The 19,014-nt window shown below is 34.3% G+C and overlaps 1 protein-coding gene and 1 long non-coding RNA gene across 2 annotated transcripts in view; both read right to left on the bottom strand.

Annotated features, from left to right (window-relative positions):
• The window catches only part of Cadm2 (cell adhesion molecule 2), a 938,204-nt gene that overhangs the window by 678,597 nt on the left and 240,593 nt on the right, over nucleotides 1–19,014 (bottom strand). The gene's annotated exons all lie outside the window — the stretch shown is intronic.
• LOC116897716 overlaps nucleotides 18,443–19,014 on the bottom strand; it is a 142,945-nt gene continuing 142,373 nt past the window's right edge. Inside the window, exon 2 of the long non-coding RNA XR_004387624.1 lies at nucleotides 18,443–18,590. This is a non-coding gene — a long non-coding RNA (uncharacterized LOC116897716). The remainder of the gene's footprint in view (nucleotides 18,591–19,014) is intronic.

Raw genomic sequence — 19,014 nt, 5'->3', positions numbered from 1 at the left:
AGGTGGTTGGTTGTATGTAGCTCTTAAAGTACCTAGAAAAGACACAATTATTTAATGTATGTGAGATGGTTAGATCCACCTCTGACCTATGGTAAACCTCCCTCCGATGTGGGCTAAAGAAAATGCATTTTCAGATGCTATTTTCATAAACAGTAACACAAATGTATCTTTTTCAATTTGCCCAAAGATGTAAGTTACAGAGGGAAAAACCACTACCCAAAGACTATACATGGACTGACCCTGGGCTCCAACCTCATAGGTAGCAATGGATATCCTAGTAAGAGCACCAGTGGAAGGGGAAGCCCTTGGTCCTGCTAAGACTGAACCCCCAGTGAACGTTGATTGTTGGGGGGAGGGCGGTAATGGTGGGAAGATGGGGAGGGGAAACCCATATAGAAGGAGAGGGGGAGAGGTTAGGGGATGTTGGCCCGGAAACCGGGAAGGGGAAAAACAATCGAAATGTAAATAAGAAATACCCAAGTTAATAAAGATGGAGAAAAACAAATAACCCACAGAAAATAAACCAAACAGTTTTTTTACAATGTGGCAAAAGCCACTTAGTATGAGTATGGAAATCACAAAAGCAATACAGTAGAAGAATGGTTATAAAGTATGGGTGAGAGGTAAATATGCCATTGAGCAGTTAATATATTTGTAATGAGACTTAACCATCTACAAAACTTTGGTATTAATCAAACATATGCTTTCTGAGCAGTTAAAGGGCTTGGGGATAAAGAGATTCCTGGAAGATGTGAGATAAAAAAATTAATTAAGGATGTGCTGAAGACCCGCAGCTTCCCCCTTTGAAGCAGAACTATTTCATAGAACTTCGGGAAGAGTTGCTATCTAGGAAACTCGTCTTGTATTTGTTTAGATTTGCCCTTTGGCCTCAGAGTGGCAGTGCTTCTTGAATAGGAACTCATGGTTTCCACAGGTGCCTTAGCTCCGGCAGATTTATATCCCCCATAAAAGCTTTATATAGCTCATAAATGCAGACTTTCCATCCTACGGGTACGATGATCAGGAAGCTTTATTTTATCTTTCCGACAGACGAAAGCGACACGTCCCTTGTAGACTTGCTAGAATGAGTGGCAGAGCAGTGGTACAGGAACACGAGGGAAAAATTCAAATCAAAATATGGCTGGGAGAGAAACAACTGTGAAGTCAAGGTCCACAGGAGAAAAGAGAGCTGCTAAACAGGGACTGCAGGAGAGGAAGAGCTCAAGATGGGAACTTGGAGGATTCGGGATGCGGAGCCAGAAAGCTGAGCCAAGAAATGGAATGGCGGTCCAAGCGGAAAGGAGAACGTGCTGACACACGTTTTCTGCTCAGATTTCCCTATAGTGATGTATGCCATCTCAGAACAGTCTAGGTATTTTCACACACTGAGCTAGTGTGTTTTGGAAAAATAAGTTAATTCAAAAAATATTTTCAATCTATTACATTGAAAGTTTTTTTCTAGAGTGTTTACTGTATGTAATGAAAACTAGAAACAGCATCAATAATACATCTCTGTATAGGAACTGTTTCTCTGTATAGGAAAGTTGGATTAACAGGACAGAAATAGCAGGTTGTGGTGATTCATTCTTACAATCTCAGAGACCAGGGGTCAAGGTAGGAGTAATGTCAAAGCTGAGGCTACACTGCCTTACTTGGTGAGCTTCCAGGTCAGCCAGAATGATAGGGCGATACCCTATCTTACAGTCATTAATTAATTGGTTGATTGAAAACCTGCACAGTAACAATAAAAAAGGGAAGAAGTCAAATAATAGAACAGGCAAAAATTTTCTTGACAGACAGGAATATGAATTATTCTTACACTTGAGTCCAACCAGTTATGATGAAGCCAAGTTGTGCGTGAGATTCAGCTTGTGAAATGACATCTATACTGCTTCTTTCATGCCAGATCTTTCCCAAGAACTCTATTTTGTTCAGTTCTCCAAAGGTTTCTGTGGGAGGTGCTTCTGTGACCAGCATTGCACAGTGTACAGTGGGACTAGGCTGAATCACCTAGCTGTGAGGGTTGGCACTGTATCCTCAGGACGTTCATGCCCTGCTGTCAGTCATTCACTTACCCAGGGAAGCGGTCAACAGTGTCAGTGGAGCTGAGAGCCAGATTCCATCTGGATGAGTCCTGCTGTGCCTAACCTTTCAATGAATGAGGCCTCCTCCTAAGAGCGCAAAGTTATCTATTGGGATAATAACAATAGTGTTTGGCATGGGCTTGGGGAGTTTAACACTGGGCTGTGTCTTAAATGTCGTGTTAAATATACCATTTATGGGGGATGAAGAACATGAGGAGCCAACCACGATTGCCACATTCCCACTTAAGAAAATAAAATCCATGTAACTGTGATTTAAACTTTATGATGAATAAATATAGAATCTTCATTGTGGCTAATTCTGAGTTAATATTATTCTCAATAAATAAAAAAAACTCACAATTACTTGCACTATTATTCACCTAATGCCTAAGAAATAATAATGCAGTGGTTGTGTCAAAGGTGCATACTGCATTTAAATTGCATATTGGTTCTGACTCTTGGATGTGCTGGCCACTGGGAAGCAAGGTTGGAAAACAGGAAAACCAGAGAGAAGGAGAGATGTGGGTCGGTAGTTTCTCAGATAGCTGCATAGCCATCGATCGAAATTCGGAACTCCGCTCTGACACCCCTGTGCACTTCCCCGAGGACAGTGTTCCGAATATTTGCCGGGCATTTTCATTTTATCAAGAGAGTGATCAAACCTCAATTGTTACTAACTTTGTGTGATACTGTTTCCTTTGTGTCATCATGACCTTTTCATACTTATATTTTAATGACAATATTCAGAAATTATTTTTAATCCCCCTTTTTTAGGCACACAAATCCTGGAGAAAAACAAAACAAATCTTGGAAGTGATGGATATTTTTGTACCATAACGTGATGACAGGTGGCTATGTTACAGATAGCTTAGAGGAGTGATGAGTCTTCGTAAATGACAACGGAATGCTAGGTAGTTTAGGGCTGAAACAGTGTTCTCCATCTCCAAGGAGGGTGAACACACTTGCTGAAGGTTGATCTGATTATGCGTCAAGAGTAATGATTAACCGTGCCTAACGAATACAGCTTCTATAGAACCCAAAGACGAAGTGCAGAGAACATGTATTAATTCAGCCTCCGAGGGGGTGAGAGCAGCATATAACTCTGTGCACTTCCCACATTGTGTCAGTCTCCACCTCTCCCTCTTACATGTTTCTGGTATATCCTTCCTAACAGCCTTCGTAAAAATCGACAAACGTAAATAAAGGATACCCATAAGTCTTAATTTCCTTTTTCTATTGCTGTGATAAAGTGTCTTGGCCCAAAGCAACTTGAGAAGGAAAGGGTTTATTTCAGCTTACGCATCTATGGTCACGCCATCACTGTGGAAATAGAGGCAGGAAGTCAACCAGGACCCTGGAGTCCAGACTAAATCAGAGGCCAGGAGTGGCTGCCGTTCACAGGCTTCTTCATGAGGTTTGCTCAGTTTCTGTCCTTTTACACTGCAGGATCATTTGCCTCGGGTTGACACAGCAAACAGTGAATATGTTCCTTCACATCTACGTCAACAATCAATCACACGGTGCCTCCACAGATTGTACTACTAGACATTTGGTGGAGAAGTTTTCTCATTTCAGATAACTTTAATGTGCATCAAATTAAAGACAACAACAACAACAACAACAACAACACCACACCATAATACAGAGATCCAATGATTTCACTCAATATTAGGGGACGGTTTTGGAAATAAAGTGCAGTCTGAATAAGCAGAGCCTAGGATATGTATGTGGCATCTGAAGGGGACATTTCCAGTTGTGACACTGTCATTTGAGTGTTCTAACAAAAATGTCATAATCAAATTAAAAGATACTCAGTTCTTGTCAACAGCCTATCTTATTGTAGAGGTAGTAAGGTCTCAGTGAGAGTCTTATCAAATTACACACTTACATTTTCCTAATTATTAACTGGTTCTGGACAGAATGCTGGCTTGTTCTCTTTCTTCATTCCTGGTTTATACATCTGGAAACATTGGAGTGCTGAGGTTGTTAGCTAAGTCATATAAGAGGTAGAGCAAAACAGGACGTAGCAAACATTGGGGAAGTAAAGAGTTTTACTGGGGAGTTACAGAAACACTAGAATGACATCAACACAATACAGATGAAAGGCATAATTGACAAGATCCACTGGAGAAAGCAATAAATAAAGATAATATAAGATAAGGAAGATGAGAAACACTACAAATAGTTCCTTTCTGCCACTTAAAGCAGCAGAATCAAGACTACTGAAAAGGGAAGGTGGAAGGACAATCAGATGTTAGGACAAGATGGCAGAGAATGTATCCATCATTAAGAAACCGAGCTACAAAAACGTTCCAGGAGCAGGGAGTAGAAAATCTTCCCAAATGTCAGATCGTATTCACACAATAACTTTGATTTCTAAGAGAGCTGCATGTATGCACACACCTGCGTACATTTCCCCTGCAATCATGCCCCTATTGTATATGTATCGACAGGGTACATTGTAGCAGGTAACCAAGCTAAGTGAACAGGAACGCTCTGCTAGAAATATGCAAATCTAAGGAGCCTGAATGGTAGCAAAATCTTAAAAAGTAAAATTGCATTCTTTTTAGAATATACTGATTTTTGTTTGTTTTTCAGTTTTTGTTTATTGTTTTTTTGACACAGGTCCTCACCATATAGGTCTTATTGGCAAGAAAACCTTTATAGACCAGGCTAGCCTCAAACTCAGAGAACTCTATGTCTCTGATTGCTAGGATTGAACTTACGGGAACTGTAACCATCATCAAGTATTATTTGGTTTATTTGATTGGACATAATCTGTAATAAAGATAAAGCATTTTACAGTTTCTAAAAGTAAACATTTATTTTCCTTATGGGCTGACTAGCAAAAATATTAGAAAATTTGGGTTTTTTTAGACTTGTACAGATTTTCATATAACAAGGTCATTAACTTAGGGCTGTATCTGTATTCATCAGCAGTCTTACTGGAAAAGCACACCATGGCTAGCAAAGGATGGGGTGAAGGTGAGATAAAAAAGACAGGGCGAGAGCAGAATAGCTCTTGACTAGATCAATCTTCAATGATATGTACAGAGAACAGTGCTCACTGACACCAGATTCACTGGGCTGAGGTATTGTTCAAGTATCTGTGACTTTTCCTTACTTAAAAAATAATATCTATTTAATCTTAATCCCGCATGAGGATTAAGTGTAATAATATTTATAAATGCACAAAGAATACTTACCTGGAACATGGCTTGTGCAATCCAGGTGATACTTAGTATTACAAAAGACATAAATCTGCCACATTTTGTGTAGCGATTTTTCATACAGTAACTTTTGAAGTCTTATAGAGAATATTATTCACACGACACTAGTCACGTGGTACATTCAGCGTTCAAAAAGTCTAATACCGCTCCATTCTTCACTGTACGAAATTGATCGCTCAAGCCACATGATCATTATGAGCACTGACATCATGCGACTTTAGACATTCTATTTTTTTTTCCTGTTGGTATGTCCAAAAGTAGTAGTGTCATTTGACCCTACACCAACATATATTGTTTTACTGTGTCCATGAGTGGTTTTATGAGTTCTGATTTGTTTTTTTTTTGTCAGGCGTGTTGCAAAACTTTAGAAGTTAAACCACTATACGATGCTTTGATCCAGAATCAGAGTAACACTTGAAAACTCTCGCTTAGGAGGTGAAGTTACTCTCTCTGTTTCGCTAATCTGATGTGATGGAGAAGGTGGGTTGTGGTGAGGGCTGCATGGGATTTAGCATGGTAGTTTCTCGTGTTGTGGGATGATCAATGTGTGCTATGAAAAGACATACAATGCTCAAGGGAGGCAGGGAAGACGTTTCATTTTGGCAGTTTATCCTTTGACCTACACCAGAGCATACCGATGAAAAAGTCTCTTTAAGATATTCAGGATATGTTTTAGACTTTTAACATTTCCTGTTTAAAATAATGAGAATTACTTTAAATACATGTTGCATGTTGGTCATAATATAGTAACTAGAGTGGAATAAGCATTAAAATGTTTCAAATAGTTGGAATTTAATATTATAAAACTGAGTATCTGCTGATAAAATAAACATTTGAATATTCTCAAAAACATTGAAATATTCTCAGTATTACTTTAGCTTTACTAAATATTTATTTATTTAAAAAACATAGGTCAATAAAAGTGCTGGGCAGTCAACTTGTAGGTGTCCTTAGATTACTTTGAGGTAATCCTTAAATTGAAAGACTAAATATCTTGAAACATCAGAAATAACTGGTTTTCGGTTCAAGTGTAAACGAGGCCTGGCAACATCACATGAATATCATTAGTGAAACTAAAATACATTAATTTACTCTCTATATAGCATATAGAAAGTTTATAAATGCATAGCAATACTATCTCATAGGCTTTCATTTTGAAGTGTTCTTTTCAGACATCAAAACAAAGGTAATTTGTATAGAGAAAATAAAATGCTGCTTTCTACTTAAAACGTTAATACTTTTATTTGCTTGTCAAGTAAAAGATAAAGTAAACTAAATAATGCACTTAATCAAAATAAACCTATTAAAGTCTTTTCAATTGTATAGTGTGGTTTAAGGTCGAATGCACACACATTCAATTTACCAATGATTAAAAACATTGAAATAATCCGAATTGTTGAGATGCTATGTGACATATAGATACATGTTTGTATCTTGTAATATTTAGACCTGTTTAAAATATGCATTTCCACAAACCCATGGACTGTTGAGTCTTTTTTTTTCTGAAGTTGGTGATGAATATTGATAGAAAGACTTTTCAGGACATTGGAAAAGACATTGTTTTAATATAAAGAAATAAAAGAAATGGTGATTGACATTGAATTAAAACTATACCATCCAAGTTGATATTATATCATATTTATATCATAAACATGAGTAATGGAATATATACAAAATAAATTAGGACTGAATTTGAACTCTTTAGATAAAGCAAATTTATTTCATGTGTGCTATTACACATGACTGACAATGTAATTTTTAGGTAATTCATCAAAATTTAATGAAAATCCTTCACAGAGATTCTTTTTTGCAAAATTAGCTATCCTGTTTCATTTGTAAGTAATCAGGGGTTAATAACTCTGAATATACTATACTAATCGGGATTGTCTACTCAAAGCATTAATAATTTTCAATTATCTTTTTGAGGGGCAGGATATCAAATAAATACATTAAATACATTTAAATAACATAGATTTTTTTTTAAAAAAATATGATGTAGCTGTAGTAAGATTTATCCTCAGTTACAAAATGCCTAAGGTAAGTTATTTTGGTTTCAAATATGTTACATTTTCCAACTGGAAGGCAGCACGATATTGTGGTGACATAAATGAATATTGACTTACTACAACTTTGAGTAACTTAGCATTCACCCAACTCATGCTACTACTTAATTTATTGAGGCCATCAGAATCCTGATGTGATTTTTTTCAATTTTAGTGTTTTTTTGCAAGAGTTCAATATTGATGAACAGTTTTCGAAAGACAAAAACAAACAAACAAACACACAAAAACCCAATCTAAACAAACAAACAAACAAACAAAAATAACATGTTCTGAGTAGACAGAAGTTTTGATAAAATTAGGATTGGCCTACCTAATAAGTTCCCTCATTTTATCACCTTAGTTTATTAAATATATGAGATACATTTATAACTGCCAAGGTTTGAAGTTGTTAAATATGTAGAACGTGTTAGGACAGAAAATAGCTTCATATGAAGAATAATAGGTTAAATAAAGTATAAATAAAATTTTAAAATAAAGTTCCCTTAATACATTTCCAACACTATTTATTTTTCTCCACATGGCATAAAGAAAATTTTAAATCTTAGTATTAAAACAAGATTAACTACAAAAGATAATAAATAATTCCCTTGAAATTAGTTACTCTGCATAGAAATACATTCCATGTGCTTAATTACATTGCATTCCCAATCTCCACCCCACATAAAGTAGGCTGCCTGATTTCACTGTTGACTCTTGTAAATTAAAACAGTCTTCCGTATGACTTCTCATTCACTCAGAAGGAAAGCATGGATTTTCTAAGTACATCAAAATGGTGTCCTATGACCTCTTATAGCCCAGGGCCATGGTCTGATGTAATAGTTTATATTCAATAAATGTTACAGAGTCAAAATATACTATCCTTTTTATTTTTTAATTGATTCATTTATAATTTAAAATATTTTCTTAGTTGCGTCACATCTGTAGTTGACCATAACCATTATAAATGCCTATTGCTATAAGGGACAGGAGGAATGAATACTCATGTTTGAATATGAATGGGCATGACTAATATCTCACATATGAATAATCAAAATGAAGAAAACAATTTTTATTTTCTTTCAAAAAGTAATTTTCAATATTTAAATATTAGAAACAACATAGTACTAATATTATGTTTCCAATATAATAAAAATGAATTTAAAACATTTATAAAATAAAATTTCTAATGAATAAAATTAGTATATTTTTGTCAATGAGACTCAAATCATGTATACAATTTTAGAAACGCAATGATCTAATATCAATATTATATCTAATGTCATTTGAATAGTAACTCATATAAAACATCTTTTCATTCAATCAAAATTAATTCATTCCACATTTCCATGACCACATCTGATAAAGAATTAAGTAAAATAGCTTCATCATTATCAAGAACTTTCACCGAAAACTGCCTTTGTTGAATGAGTGATAAAAAAGATAATATAATATATAATGTTCATATGAGGGGTCAATTTCTAAATAAATACAAAATATATTTCTTGGTTTACTAGTCCAAAACATTTACAGAAATATTCAATTATTTTGCAGAAAATATCACTCTTTATACTAAACAAATAAAATATTGAATTAATGTTTTATAAATCCTGTCATTTTTCCAATTTAAGAGCAAACTTCCACTGGACATTTTATCAGGTTTCTAACTCTGATAGAAAGGAATTTGGGGTCATGGGGATCTGGAATTTTTCTATCTTGTTTCCCATGGGTAAGAAATTTTTAAAAAATTAGAGAAAATGAAATAATAATATGGATATGTATGCTTAAGCTTAATAATATGTATCTATATATGCCTGTATATTCATAATAATTATACCAAATAAAGTTTATTACATTTATATTTTGTTTTGCCATTTGGGAGTACCTGTGAAAAGCTATCTTTCTACTGTAAGTTATTTTCTGTGGGTGAACTAAACTAATGTTGGTGGATATTAATGCTTCTCACCCTTCAAATTCATGCCTTTCACACTATGATTCATTATTTATGTCTTCACCATTACCTTGACTTAATAATATTTAATATTACATACAAATTCTAATCAAGAAATTATTCAGTTAATATAATATTGATTCATCCATGTTAGTAATCAATTGTTAGATTTGATTAAAGCTCAATGTATTGAAAGAAAATCAATATTTGTTATATTGACTTTTTTTCCATCAGTCAATACAAATAAAACGCAAAGGTAAATGAACACAAAGAAAAGTCGTTGCTGTAAGGTGGCTCTCTCATATGACCAAAAGTACAAACAGCAAAAATATAAAAATAATGTAGAACTCCGAAGATTATTTTTAGTGAAATCACTTAGTCATATATTTTTTTCTAAACCTAAAAGCCACTGCATTAAGATTTCAATCTTTACTTCCTTTACAAAATGCCTTGAGTAAATTTAAACAGCCTGTTCAATCACTGTAATTTTAGTTATTAAGTATGTTTTACTTACATTCTTGGTAACTGTTTTCAATCTTATTTACTGATCACCAGCCATAACTTCAAAGAATATGTTTTCATTTGTCTGGAGACTATTTCACACCAATAAGAAGTACCTGGGGACTTACCAACCATAGTTGCACAATAAATCTATTTGTGATATTAAGCATCTAGATATATAATGGCATATATGATGAAACCCTAGATATAAGAACTGGTAAACCAGAATGTTATGTCCTAGACTCTACCTAGTAGGTAGGTGTAGATTTGCACTCATTGCCACAAGTCATCATCGTTCCAAGCAAGTCAATATCATCTTCCTAGTAAACTCATTGGCATCTGAATTCTATGCAGTAAAGCTAATAACACACTTCTTTAGAGTGTAGTGATTTATGTGATAACAACTGCATCTATAATGAGTAATCTTTATGTGTAAGGAATTTGTATGTACCATATCTGAAGAAGGGAACTAGATAAGAACAGCTACCAAACCCAGACATTATTGCTGATGCCAGGTGCTTGCTGACAGGAGCCTGATATGGAGGTCTCCTGAGAGGCTCTGTCAGAGCCTTATTGATGTAGAAGAGGGCTAATATCCAAAATATACAAAGAATTCAAGAAGTTAGAATCAAATAACGCTATTGAAAAAAATGGGGCACAGAGCTGAACAAAGAATTCTCAGCTGAGGAATATAGAATGATTGAGAAGTTCCTAAAGAAGTGTTCAACATCTTTAGTCATCAGGGAAATGAAGATCAAAACAACCCTGAGATTACACCTCATACCAGTCAGAAGGCTAAGATAAAAAAAAAAAAAACTCAGGTGACAACAGATGCTGGCTAGGAGGTAGAGAAAGAGGAACACTCCTCCATTGTTGGTGGGATTGCAGACTGGTACAACCACTCTGGAAATCAGTCTGGAGGTTCCTCAGAAAATTGGACATTACACTGCCTGAGGATCCAGCTATACCTCTCTTGGGCATATATCCAAAAAATGCTACAACATATAACAAGGATACATGCTATGTTCATAGCAGCCTTGTTTATAACAGCCAGAAGCTGGAAAGAACCCAGATGCCCTTCAACAGAGGAATGGATACAGAAAATGTGGTACATCTACACAATGGAACACTATTCAGCTATCAAAAACAATGACTTCATGAAATTCATAGCCAAACGGATGGGACTAGAAAATATCGTCCTGAGTGAGGTAACACAGTCACAAAAGAATACACATGGTATGCACTCACTGATAAATGGATATTAGCCCAAAAGCTCGGATTACCCAAGATACAGTCCACAGACCACACGAAGCTAAAGAAGGTCCACCAAAGTGCAGAGGCTTCAGTCTTTGTAAAGGGGAACAGAAACATTCATAGCAGGATATATGGAGACAAAGTTTGGAGCAGAGACTGAAGGAATGGCCATTCAGAGTCTGCCCCCATCTTGGAATCCAGGCCATATAAATACAGCCACCAAGCCCAGACAGCTGATGCTAAAACGTCCAACCTGAGAGGAGCCTGCTATAGCTGTCTCCTGAAAGGCTCTACCAGACCATGGCACATACAGAGGCAAATGCCCCCCGCCAACCATTGAACTGAGAAAGGCGTCCGCATTAGTTGGAAAAAGGATTGAAGAAGCTGAAGGATTTTGCAACCCCATAAGAAAAACAATACCAAATATCCAGAAACTAAACCACCATCCTAAGAGTACACCTGGACACACCCATGGCTTCAGCTGCATATGTAGCAGAGAAAGGTCTTATTGGGCACCAAAGGGAGGAGAAGCCCTTGGTCCTGCCAAGGCTGGAAACCCTAGTCTAGAGGAATGTCAGGATTGGGAGGTGGGAAGGGGTGGGTGGTTGGGTAGGGGAAAGGGGATAACATTTGAAATATAAATTAAAAAATATAAATATATAAATATATATAAATTAAAATAAAATTAAAAAACAAAAGATGCTTGCAGCTAACCATCAGACTGAGCATTTGGACCCCAATGGAGGAGTTAGAGAAAGGTCTGAAGGACCCAAAGGGGTTTGCAACCCCATAGCAAGAACAATGTCAACCAACCATACCCCAACCAAACCACCAACCAAAGAGTACACATGGAGGAACCCATGGCTCCAGCCAAATATGTAGCAGAGAATGGCATTGTCTAGCACCAGTAGAAGGAGAAACCCTTGGTACTGTGAAGGCTCTCTTCCCCAGTGTAGGGAATGCCAGAATGTTGAGGTGAGAGTGGGTGAGTGGGCTAGGGATCATCATTGTACAGTCAGGGGGATAGAAGATGGGAAAGGGGGAAATGGGGAACAGGGCTAACATTTGAAATGTAAATACATAAACTATCCAATAAAAATGTTTTTTTTTTATAAAAGTGACTGGTAGTGAATACAGTTTCTAGTGTATGAGTGTAGTCATTTCCAATAAGAGACTTGATATGAGTACACTCATAGTAATGGGAAAAACTTGTCAAGGATAGCCTCAGATAAGTTGTCCACGAGCTGATGTTCTTTCTAGACGTGTATTTCAGTATTATTGCTTTGTCTTGTCTCCTGCAAAGCACCGACCCTGGTTTATGAAAGGCACACTGGGATTTTCTTTTCTTTGAAGGTTCACATGGCAACTTCAATTTTGTTGCCTAGGTTTCCCCAGCTTCTTAGGAGATTGTCTGGTTTCCTGGCAAGAGTCCTGATTGGAAATAATCATGTGGAAAGCTATTATATGACTTGAAAATATACTTCATTCCAGGTGTCATTTTTGTCTTTTGTAAAAAAGATGTAATAATGGGGACTTATCCGGTGTATTTTCTTTGTGGGGGGACATAAAATTCACCATGATTTGTTACCTGCCATCAGATCCTAACTCTTGGCTATACTCTGCAAATAATGACCAAAGTTTTGTAATACTTTTTCTATAGTTTTCTAGATAATAGCAAATTAATGTTTTGGTTGCAGGGTTTTGATAAGGGTCAAAATGAAGGACTTACACAACAAATAGATATAATAGACTCAATGATCTAAAAGGTGTCCAACATCCCCAGGGGCCTATAAAAGTGGTTCTTGCAGTTGGCATCTTCCAATGAAAAGAACTCAATTGTATCTGCAGATTCCCTCGTAGGTTATCACTGTAAACCACGGTTTAGAAAACAGTAAATTGTGACTAATGAGAAATAATAGTTAAATTGTACAAACAACTGAAAGAAATTGTTGCTGTAGAAACACAGTTTTTATGCCATATTTCCTTTTTGTGTGTGTTTGTGAGGCTATAAAAAGGCCTGAGAAAATTGAACTAAGATATTATGTAATACTATTTAGGTTGAAGCTGTCAGTGGTGTAGAACAGAAAGACTTTCAGACTCAGTTTAAACAGGTCGAGCTAGAGGATTTTTAAGTTAAAGATTTCTTTAAAAAGATTTTCTGGGTAATGGTTTGGCTAATGTTTCACCTTGTTTATTCAAAGAGAACCAAGAGATATACTACCCTTTAGTCAAGGACACAGACTTGGTAAGTTAAGTATTTTGGTTTTTTTGTTTTGTTTTGTTTTGGTCACACCATTGTATAAACTAGAGACTGAAGAATCCTTCAATGTATTTAAGCTTGCACTAGAACTTTCATATAAAAATTAAATTTAGACATAAATGTATGAAGGTTTAAAATAGTTTTCTTAGCCTAAATGGAGACTCAGGTTACCATATTTAACTATAAAAATGTTTCCCAATTTAGTTTATAAAATTGGAAAAACATTGTTATTGTAGTAGTCTTTTAATGAGAAGTTTCAGGATTAGCCACAATATAAGGAATCTATTTCATAGTGATTTATGGACACATTCAATGATCAAATGTTTAAATAAAAATATTGTAAGAATGGTTGGATTTAATACAATGTAAATCATCGAAGTTTTATTCATGTCTATATTCAGACAGTAAGAAACCCAGGGAACATATAATGACTCACAAAGCTTTAATTCTAATAGAAATTAGAAACGGAGGCGTTGACTTTCTTCCATCATTATAAGCAAGACCCTCTCACTTCTATATTCACCTTGGTTGAGGGGACATTAGTTCTGGCTGAACACTCTGATATCCCCACTCCATCTGGACAACATAATGATAAAGATCTCTTTCAGCGCCAAATGATATAATGCATGGAAAATCACATAGAAGAGCATAAAATACTTTAGACATGCAAAGTATTATTACTTTCAGACAAGCAATTAATGCTTTTTTTACAACAAAGAAGTGCCACTTGACACTACTAATGTGTGAAGGATGGTGCTTTGGAAATGACCCTTTAATCAGCTGGGCATAAACCTGAGTGATAAGTAGTATGCTTTAAATCTCTTGTTCATTCTTGATGAGGATTCAAGAAAATATATTGAAACAGGGTACAGGTAAGAACGATATACACTTTCTGCAATCATTTAGCTGTAATCTCGATATATTAAAAATAAAAATAACATCTAGAATATTAGAATACATATGAAAAGAGTTTAAAATGTTTGGGTCCTTTGTTAAATATAAATGATATTGAAATACATTGGCTACAGTCTAATATGGATATGATAAAACACTGAAGAAAACATTATAGTTAAAATTCTTATTTTTAAAACTTCAAGTTTTTCCAGTTACTTATCAACCTAAAATTTAAAATAGAAAGTGTGTCCTTGCTAAATGTGTGCAGCTTCTTCTAGAACTAGAATCAGAATTAGTGTGGTTTTAATTTATAGTAATTTACTTATACCTCACATAGGAAACAAAATCTAATTTAATTCCTCTAAAACTTAAAGTTTCATACTTATTAAAAAAATTATAAGCTAAATTCTTCACCAGTGTCCTTAAGAGAGGAACTGATTTTTCTGTGATAATTTTAATTCATTTTTTGAAAATGTAATAAATGAACACAATATTTACAACAATCTCCCACACTCCTTTCTACAACTCCTCTAAGTTTGTTTTTTCCTCCTCAAATTCAGGTTAACATGATTTTTTCTTCATTACTATTGTGTTTGAGGACCATGATGATGAAATTGAATCACTCATTCACACACATACACAAACACACACACACACACACACACACACACACATACACACACACACGCACACACCACAGTTTATCACAGAAATAAAAATTAAAACTTTTTTGAAATTCCATCTTACTGTAGTCAGAATAGCCAAGATTAATAATACAAATTACAGCTTGCTGGTAAGGGTGTTGAATGAGGGGAGTGCTCACCATTTCTGGTGGGAGTGCAAACTTGTGCAGCTGTTATAGGTCCCTTTCTTTCTTTAGTTTCCTTAGGAAGCTGGAAATAGCTCTACCTCGAAGTCCAACTATACTAATCTGGGTCTATGCTCAACCATGGTCATTGCTGCTCTATTTATGATAGCCAGAAATAAACAAAGACTAGATGTCCATCAACAGCAAATGGTTAAAAAATGAATGCTATATTGACAGAATGCAGTTACTCAAATGTTAAGAATAAAATTATGAATTCACAGATAAATGGGTGTACCTGGAAAAAGAAATTATCCTAAGCAAGATAACATAGACCCCCAAAGATAAATATGGTGTGTATTTGTGTATATTTTGCTATAATACACAAGAATCTCAAAGATATTAATGTAGTGATGATAAATGATAACACTATTTTAAAAGTCTAAGCTTCCCCTAAAATAACATGAAAATTCAATGGCCTTCATTTTAATTTCCCTAAAGTATTTTTATCAACATACTTACAGGGTCTAAAAAGAACTTTTGATTTTATAGGATATACTCCTTCATAAGAACACTTGGGTGTAATTTTCAAATTTTAATGTTTTATTTGAATATAAATAATATAATTGAATTTCTGATTGTTTAATCACCTCAGCCCAGATATACTCTGACTCAAGTTGTCTTGGTGGTCACAAGGGCCTTATTCCAATCCCCTACACTAATGCTTCACAGGATACCTGAAGGGAAAAACCAGAGAGAGGGTGAGACAATTTTATTTTCTATTATTAATATTTTTGAGGGATTGGCTGTCTATTTGTAGTGTATAAAATTAGTTTTACTTGGTTTTGTTCTTTACAAAATAAGCAAGGACAAAACAAAATATCAGGAATTGGCATTATCTAAATAACGTCATTAGTCTTGGTAGTGTCATTGTAAACCGTACACTCCCACTAAAAAAAATCAAATAAATGTCATGGCTACATATCATATAATACATTTCTGCTTTAATTGTAACTGTATTATCATGGGGCTATAATAACCAAAATTATGTTTAGTCATTAAACTTTTGACCCATTGATTATTTAAATTGATTTTATTTTCTTTTTACTTTACTCAGAGGAAAAAAAACACAAATTTAATCTTGATATTATAAACTAATCTTATCATCTACCTGCATTTTATGAATTATCTAGATGTCCCTTATCCCATCATTTGTCCTTCAAATTTTCATTTAAAGCGCATGTTTGCTGTACAATTCTATTCATCACACTATTTCCCCTTAACAAGCAAAAAGATGCTCTGAAATCATAGCCTTCCGGTGCATTTGCTGTATCCCCAATGCAGAGTCAAGTTCTTAGCTAATCGACTTTGCAGTGCTCTCAATTTTTCAGTTGCTGGACTTCACATAGCATGTCCATAGGTCATACTTTTTGGTTTATGGTGCTTAATAAAAGTTTACTGCAGCTCCTCTGCCAATGTCAAGAGCAGGAAAAATCTATTAGTTATAAAATTAAACACATGGTTGCCCTGGATGTCAATCCCAAATAATAAACAAAGATTGATTTTGAACACAATGATTTACTTTTTCATGGACTCGTGGTCCCTCATTCAGTTTGGATATTTGAATCACGAATGTCTATGAACAGGTATTCTGAAAACACAGATGTTGCCAAAGTGCAAAATCTTATAAAATTCCCCCCCACCCCTGGTCTTTTCAGTCTTTAACATTAATTGAGAAAATGCATAGAATGAAGACTAAACACAACACTGATACCTGAATTCCATTCTCATGGTAAACACAGAGGAGAATTTCCTGTGGAATTTGTCCCCAAGAATTTATATCATTTTAATTATATCCTGTAGAGAAGTCAATACATTATTCTGATGAGATTTAATATCTTTTTGGTGTTAACCTACTTAAAGAGTTTAATACTAGAATTTTTAAAGTTAATATATAAACAAATTCCAAGTTTGTTAAAATGGTATCCAAGACCTTTTAAAACATTTTCTATTTGATAAAACAAATAAATAGTCATAGTTTATGTGGATACTATCACAAAATTGTATTTTTTATTAAAACTAATTTGGCCAGTTAAGAAACCTTCATGTAATATTTCTAAACCTAGAGATAATTCATGAATGAAATTCTTTGTATATCAATATATTCAAGTAAAATAGTAATTAAGAAATTATCTAACATGTCAATCAACATTTTACACTAAATTCTGGTGACATGACCGGAACAATTATCATATCACTTAATATAAATAATTCTTTACATATAATGAATTAGAAAAAAATAAAGAAAAAGCAAAAAAAAGTCTTACAAAAAAAAACCCCACACATTAAAAAAACAAAAAAACTAATGTACACTACAAATATCTTTTCTTTTCACCGAATTATATTACTAAAGTAATAAAATCTATTAATGTTACAATCAAACGTTAAAGTCAGTAAACATTTAATTTTAAGTTTACAGGTTAAAAATATTAATATATAATATCAATGATCCATTATATTTAATATTTAATTATAGTATTTTTCTAACACTTTGTTTTCCCATAACAAGATATCTGTATTTACATTATTTCTGAAGTTTATGTCTGAAAATTCTTTTTATGTTTTACATCACGACAGAATTGATTTTTAAAAAGTTGGTTGAGCAAATCATGAAGTGCAAGCCCGGAACTAGCATCTCTCCAAGGCTTCTGCATGGACTCCTGCCTACAGTACTCCTGGCCTAACCCCCTCAGTGATGGACCGTAATGTGCAGTGTCAGGGAAATGAGTTCTTCTTCTTCAAGGTGCTTTATTCATTGCATGATCACAATAGTAATCTTGACAAGGACAATATATTGTTTCAAGTTAGTTTGAAATTGAAAATCTCTTCTATTTTTATTTTTCTTAAATCTGAATTCTAGTTACTAAGTCTAAATATTCCATATTTAATACCATTTTATTTTATAATCCTAAACTTAATCTCTCAATGTTAATGGAGTTTAAATAACTAAAATTATATCTACATGCATATTTCCCATACACCATATCCATTGACTTTAGCTCTTTAAAGTTAAATCTTTAATTTATCTCCAACATCTGGGCTTGAGAGGTGACTCATTGCCTAGGAGCAGTGACTGCTTTTTCAGAAGTCCTGAATTCAATTCCCAGCAACCACATGACAGCTCATAACCATCTGTAATGTGATCCAATGACCTCTTCTGGTTGTGTGAAGGCAGCTACATATATTCATATACATAAAAAATAAATAAATATATTTTTTTTAAATTGAAGCAGCCATATTTGTTTACTTACAATTCTGAAGGAGACAATTACAAACATTAGCAAATGGGACAAATCCTCAATGCTGTGTGTCTAAAAACAAATCACTTTAAAATATGTCAGAGAGTTTTAACGCTAGAACCCCGTAGAATGCTAATCTGTGTCCTTTCAAGTACAGTATCTATCCTGCGACTTTAAACAGTTTTTTTTCCTTTACTTACCCACAGGACATTAACAAAGGAGCATATAATACTTATATCCATGATTTCTGCTTTTTTACCTTCAGTTACTCACCTATAAAAACAAAAAGAGGGGGAGAAAAAAGAGTATATTAATATTAATATGGCATGTTAATTTTGACATGACAACATCATGATATCCCGTATTATGCTCTGTTATCAATAGTTTGATAGGATATTTCATGTAACAGAGTAAATTATATTTTGGTATTTTATAGTTTTAAGATTTTACAAAAAAATTTCTAGTAAACTTTCTAGAAAAATATCAATAATAAATATACCCCTTACTACCTGAGAAAAATATTTTAATACTGTATGTGCATTGTATTATAGCACGATTTTTAATAACTTCATTAACAATAATGTCACAGTCAGGCATTTGTTCCCTGTCATCTGAGCTGTTGATTGGACTAGTTGACTTTTCCCTTTGGGCTCTTTACTGCATTCCAAGAACTCAGAGGAAAGACAGGTTATCCCCA

The sequence above is a fragment of the Rattus rattus genome, chromosome 4 (assembly GCF_011064425.1).
Source record: "Rattus rattus isolate New Zealand chromosome 4, Rrattus_CSIRO_v1, whole genome shotgun sequence".
Taxonomy (NCBI): Eukaryota; Metazoa; Chordata; class Mammalia; order Rodentia; family Muridae; genus Rattus; species Rattus rattus.
This window is presented reverse-complemented; position numbering and strand designations above follow the sequence as displayed.